Raw genomic sequence first — 6,784 nt, forward strand, 5'->3', positions numbered from 1 at the left:
GGACTTTCGATTATGTCCCATAAACGATCCACGGGATTCATTTTTGGCGATCTTTCGCCCGAATCGTCCAAATTTGTCTCCAAACCAATCGTGAACAAACCCATAAAAATTCAATCATTATTTGGGAACATGAAGTCCATGAATGGCTGTAAATGGTCTCCAAATAGCCGAACATATCTATTGCCAGTCAATGATCGGCTCAATCGGATCAGAAGACACAGTCCATTTCATTAAAGAGTTACCAGCAGCTTGCGCAGTGCCTTGTTGACAACCTGAGTGCAAAAATGGCTCTGTGGACAATGGGACTTAACTTCTGACGTCATCAGTCCCCTAGAACTTCAAACTACTTAAACCTAACTAACCTAAGGACATCACCGACACCCATGCCCGAGGCAGGATCAGAACCTGCGACCGTAGCGGTCGCGCTGTTCCAGACTGAAGCGCCTAGAAACGCTCGGCCACTTCGCCCGGCGGTGATTGAGGTGGAGGTTAGTGTTTAACGTCCCGTCGACAACGAGGTCATTAGAGACGGAGCGCAAGTTCGGGTTAGGGAAGGATTGGGAAGGAAATCGGCCGTGCCTTTTCAAAGGAACCATCTCGGTATTCGCCTGAAACGATTTAGGGAAATCACGGAAAACCTAAATCAGGATGGCCGGAGACGGGATTGAACCGTCGTCCTCCGGAATGCGAGTCCAGTGTGCTAACCACTGCGCCACCTCGCTCGGGACTTCGCCCGGCCCCCAATTGTTTCGAGAAACTATAAAAATACACGCACAGGACAATAGCTTCAACAAGAAAGAAGAATGCCTCATGGAGGAAGGATCCTGAATTCCCATGCTGCAGAGAACAACTGCTTGCAGGTAGCTAGGGGAGAACCGCAGTGGAAATGGCCACGGGAAAGTCTTTGGACGTCGGTGCGCCAGGTTCATATAATCTGCAGGTGCGAGTGTGGCTTCAGTCCACTATCAGCAATGGAGTGTAAAGCCCTGACAATGCCACTCGTGCTGGTGAACCATCAGAAAAATTATCAAGCAAACGTCAGATGAAGAACCCAAGACAGAAGCCGATAGGGAATTTGCCACTGCATGAATTTCGTGTATGGTTGATTTTATTGCACACATTGCACAGTATGAAATGTAGATAACGTATCGAAATTTTATTTAAAATTGGGAGTAGGACAATATCTGATTTCGTTCTCGAGTTATCGGTTTTTATATCCGACGGAAGGTAGTGTGTGATGCGTTCATTTCCATACATGCAAATCGGGAATTATGTGGTAGTAACAGTCGTCATATTTCATAAACGGTTCGAGATATCGAAATACAAATGGTAGCGTGCATAGAGGCACATACAGTCAGTACCACAAGAAAGTGTACGCCATAACTTTAAATGTAACTTCCGCAGCGGCATTTCTGGTAATGGCCTCGAATATGTAATCAATGCGCTTTTGCATAGGGTATACATAAACAGTGTTTGTCGGTTGCAGTTTTAAATGCGTGAAAAATATCTGAAGCGTCACTAGACAGTGTTCCTTGCAAATCGTCCAAAGGGAACAAACCTTTCATATCGAACTCCTGCTAAAATTATTGGAAAGTCAAGGACATAGGTTGCGAAGTGGCTCAAACGATATTTAGAGGTTCAAATTTTCCCGGAGAGAGGGATAAGACACAAAGTTATAATCGATAATTTCGGCCGTTGGATTAACAAAAAAAAAAAATGGTTCAAATGGCTCTGAGCACTATGGGACTCATCTGCTGAGGTCATTAGTCCCCTAGAACTTAGAACTAGTTAAACCTAACTAACCTAAGGACATCACAAACATCCATGCCCGAGGCAGGATTCGAACCTGCGACCGTAGCGGTCTTGCGGTTCCAGACTGCAGCGCCTTTAACCGCACGGCCACTTCGGCCGGCTTGGATTAACTATTAGGTAATTGTGCAATTAGTAATAACAAGTACTTTCATGTAAACATATGTTTATAATAGTGTCTTATACTTCATACAGATAAGGGTGTACACTTTCTTGTGGAACTGACTGAATGTTGTCTAATATATATTCAAAACTTCCACCGAGATAGGGAAGTTCACTACTGGCCATTAGAATTGCTACACCACTAAAATGACGTGCTACTTTCGCGAAATGTAACCGAGAGGAAGAAGATGCTGTGATACGCAAATGATCAGCTTTTCAGAGCATTCACACAAGCCTGGCGCCGGTGGCAACACCTACAACGTGCTGACTTGAGGAAAGTTTTCAACCGATTTCCCATACACAAACAGCAGTTGATCGGTGTTGCCTGGTGAAACGTTGTGGTGATGCCTCGTGTAAGGAAGAGAAATGCGTACCATCACGTTTCCGACTTTGATAAAGGTCGGATTGTAGCCTATCGCGATTGCGGTTTATAGTATCGCGACATTGCTGCTCGCGTTGGTCGAGATTCAATGACTGTTAGCAGAATACGAAATCGGTGGGTTCGGGAGGGTAATACGGAACGCCGTGCTGGATCCCAACTGCCTCGTATCACTAACAGTCGAGATGACAGGCATCTTATCCCCATGGCTGTAACGGATCGTGCAGTCACGTCTCGATGGGGACGTTTGCAAGACAACAACCATCTGCACGAACAATTCGACGACGTTTGCAGCAGCTTGGACTATCAGCTCGGAGACCATGGCTGCGTTTACTCTTGACGCTGCATCACAGACACGAGCGCCTTCGATGGTGTACTCAACGACGAAACTGGGTGCACGAATGGCAAAACGTCATTTTTTCGGATGAATCCAGGTTCTGTTTACAACATCATGATCGCCGCATCCGTGTTTGGTGACATCGCGGTGAACGCACATTGGAAGCGTGTATTCGTCATCGCCATACTGGCGAATCACCCGGCGTGATGGTATGGGGTGCCATTGGTTACACGTGTCGGTCACCTCTTGTTCTCACTGACGGCACTTTGAACAGTGGACGTTACGTTTCCGATGTGTTACGTCACCTGGCTCTACCCTTCATTCGATCCCTGCAAAACTCTATATTTCAGCAGGATAATGCACGACCGGATGTTGCAGGTCCTGTACGGGGCTTAGTGGATACAGAAAATGTTCGACTGCTGCGCTGGCCAGCACATTCTCCAGATCTCTCACCACGCCTGGTCAATGGTGGACGAGCAACTGGCTCATCACAGTACGCCAGTCATTACTGTTGATGAACTGTGGTATTGTATTGAAGCTGCATGGGCAGCTGTACCTGTACACGCCATCCAAGCTCTGTTTGACTCAATGCCCAGGCGTATCAAGGCCGTTATTACGGCCAGAGGTGGTTGTTCTGGGTACTGATTTCTCAGGATCTATGCACCCAGATTGCATGAAAATGTAATGACATGTCAGTTGTAGTATAATATATTTATCCAATGAATACCCGTTTATCATCTGCATTTCTTCTTGGTGTAGCAATTTTGATGGCCAGTAGTGTAAATCGTCGACAGCAGTAAGGTGGCAACTGAGGACACATACAGACGTGAATAGCACTGTAGGAAAACCCAAGCGGCGCGGGTATGTTCGTCCACGGCACCAGGGGAACAGGATAGTGGGACGTGCATACATGTCCACATCAGTGAAAGGATTAAATATCAGGTCGGTAGTTATGTCCCGAAAGAGCATGTTCATATAGGTTGCTAAAGGAAAGGAGCAGAGTTAAACGTGGCTGACTCTATACTTTAATGCTAAAGGTAATACTTTTTGTACGTCCTATTCGATCTTGCGCTTCTTGCGTAATTTCCTGGTCGTTGACGCCGTCTTACGCGTGAATCTGCCTCCCGTGTCCGGAAGGGATGAGTGCGTTATCGCTCGTGAAGGAACGGAGGTGGTTGCGGGGGCGGCGGCGGCGGCGGCGGTGGCGGAGTTGGCCGGCCGCCCCCGGCGACGCCGTCAGCGGGGCAGAGATCGATGGCCGCAGGCTCGCCGGCCAGCCCGGGCGCGGAGCACGCGGCCGCCGCGGCCGCCGCCGCCGTCGGCCTAGACTCGCCCCGCGGAGCGGCCGGCCGATGTTATCAGCCGGCGCTGAAATGGCTCGCGCTACGGGGATTCCCCGACACCATTACACCGCGCCGTCTCCGCCCCCAGCTGACGGACTCTCGTCACCCGAGCTTGCCGACTGCTAGTCAGACGTTCACAGCTCAATGAACGTGCTTTCAGCTGCTCCGTCCATCGCAAACAGGATAAATCACATCTTCATTATGTGATAAAACTCCTAATTAGCCTTCAACACACGCATCTCATGCATCAGTAACACTTTCTGCCCGCGGCAAAAGGAATAGTATTGGTCCAATGCTTTCGCACCACCACCTTCCCAACACAGCACTTGCTGTGGCACTCAACTACACTTACTTTACTTTACATGTGGCAAGGGTCTTATCGCCCATACGCCTGCTGTGTGAGCCTCTTCCACTTCTGCCTGTCCAATGCGCTGTTTGTTCAGTTGCTGTTGCTGTTCACCCTAGTTGTGTCCTCCCGAATGTTATCCCGCCATCTGATTCTGGGTCTCCCTCTTCCTCTCGTTCCATCTATTGTTCTGCTGAATGCCATTCTAGGTAGTCTATTCTCTGTCATTCTTGCTATATGGCCTGCCCAATTCAGCCTTCTCCTCTTGAACACTTCGACGATGTTACGGTTTGTACAGCCCTCTTAATTCTTCATTTCTTCTTATTCTCCATTCCATGTTATTTTCGTCGTACACAGGTCCAAAATTTTTCCTTAGTACTTTTCTTTCGAATATTAACAGTTTTTCCTCATCTTTCTTTCTAAATATTAATGTTTCACATCCATATAACATCACAGGTATAATGTTCGATTGATATAAGCGGATTTTGAAGTTACTGCTAAGTGATCTTTTTCTTAGAAATTTGATGAAACTAAAAAGTGTCTTGTTTGCTGTTGATAAGCGGGCATCTATTTCTATATCTGTTCTGTTGTTATTACTAAAAAGACTACCTAGGTACTTGAAGTGGTCAACAGTCTTGAAATTGAATCCATCATCTACAGTCAGAGGTGCATCTTTTCTGGTTTTCTTACATATGGGCAGGTATTCTGCCTTTTCTTCATTAACATGTAATCCTATTTTCTCAGCAATTTTGTAGTAATTTTGCATCATTCTCATTAATTCTCTTTTGGAACTACTTATTAGTGCTACATCATCTGCATAGGCAAGTCTTGTAGTGTTGACATCCTGTAGCTGGATCCCTTGTGGACTGGTTTTAGAAAATTCTCTATCGATCTTCTCTAGGACAAGGTTAAATAAAATAGGTGAAATGGCATCCCCTTGTCTCAGTCCAGTGTACACCTTAAAATCTTCAGTTTCTCCTACCGGTGTCTTTACGCGACATGAAGTTTCATTTTAACTAATCTGATTAATTTTGATGGTATTTTAAATTCCATCATTATATTTAGGAGCGTCTGTCGGCGTATGCTATCATAGGCCTTTTTAAAATCTACGAATAATATGTGGACATCTACATTGAATTCCCACGTTTCTCACTTACTTGTCTTAGGGTGAATAAGTGATCTAAAGTGGATCTGTTTCTGCGGAAACCGCATTGGTAGTCCCCAATCAGTTCTTCTGTTACTGGTATCAGTCTGTCTAATAGGCAGCTCGATAAGATTTTGTAGGTGACATCCAGTAAGGCAACTACACTATCTGCTCAAAAGTATCCGGACCCCCCCCCCCCCCCCTCACCCATGTAACGCACAGCTGACCACTAGATCTCACGAGAGGCGGCAATGCCAGAAGTGTCATCAGGAGACTTCAATCCCCCATAAAAGTGAAGGGTGGGGACACCCCATATTATTGTCAACTAATAGGTGACTGGTTACTTTCGATCACACGGTGTACAAGATAATAGGGTATTCTCAGAAACTTCTGACAAGATAGGAAGTTAAAATATTTAAAATTAGTAGGTCGTTATTCACTTGACCGGCGGTCTAGATAAGGTATTGCGATTATCATATGAGTAAATACACTTTCGCCTATATTTCACACTTTATTGTCTCACACGGTCAAGGTTTTAGGATCCAAATCAACTGTTTCATTGTTGTTGTTCGTGCTTTCTGGTAGATACTTTGTTCCATAGCACACCAAAACCAGGACTAAAATATTTGAAACAGGCTAGCACTGGGAAAAGGAAAAACTGGAAATTAGATGATGTGAAACAGAAACAAATGTCAAACATAGGGGAAAGTGTATTTTCCTATGTAGTTAAGAGATTTTAGATGCTGTAGATTTATTTGCTTTACAGTACTCCGTTGTAGCCTCATTGAAAGTCTGAGATCTTCGCAGATTGACTACATGAATCCGTCAAATACCTTACAGTTTCCATTTATAGTACATCAGTTTCTCTGGGCAAGTTACTCTCATACAAAAGTCTCATACAGGTAGCGGAGAATCGTTTGTCTGACTTTCTTGGGATCAGCCTTCCTTGTAATTAAGGCATACGCCCCCACAATTTTTCCCATCGAAGAGCAGTATGACATTCATCTTTCCCATTAAAGATTGCCATAGGGCTTATATGTTATGATAGCTGTTACATTTCCCGTCGTCCCATCATTTGGCCACTTGTTAAGGTTCCCTGCCTCAATCTCTAAGAACGGGACCCTTGTAGGATCGTTTTGTCGTCCGTCTATCCGTCTGTCCGATTGTTAAGAACCTTTTTTTCTTAGGAAAATCTCACGGGAGAGAAGGAAAGGAGATAAGAAATTTTTATTGTCTATAATACAACTTACAGTCACCTGTAATC

General features: G+C 45.3%; 1 non-coding gene across 1 annotated transcript; it reads right to left on the minus strand.

Moving 5' to 3' along the window:
• Positions 1-649: 649 nt before the first annotated feature.
• On the minus strand, positions 650-722 carry Trnaa-cgc (transfer RNA alanine (anticodon CGC)). The gene has a single exon. It is a non-coding gene; the product is annotated as a tRNA-Ala (tRNA).
• Positions 723-6,784: the final 6,062 nt, after the last annotated feature.

The sequence above is a fragment of the Schistocerca serialis genome, chromosome 12, assembly GCF_023864345.2.
Source record: "Schistocerca serialis cubense isolate TAMUIC-IGC-003099 chromosome 12, iqSchSeri2.2, whole genome shotgun sequence".
NCBI classification, from domain to species: domain Eukaryota; kingdom Metazoa; phylum Arthropoda; class Insecta; order Orthoptera; family Acrididae; genus Schistocerca; species Schistocerca serialis.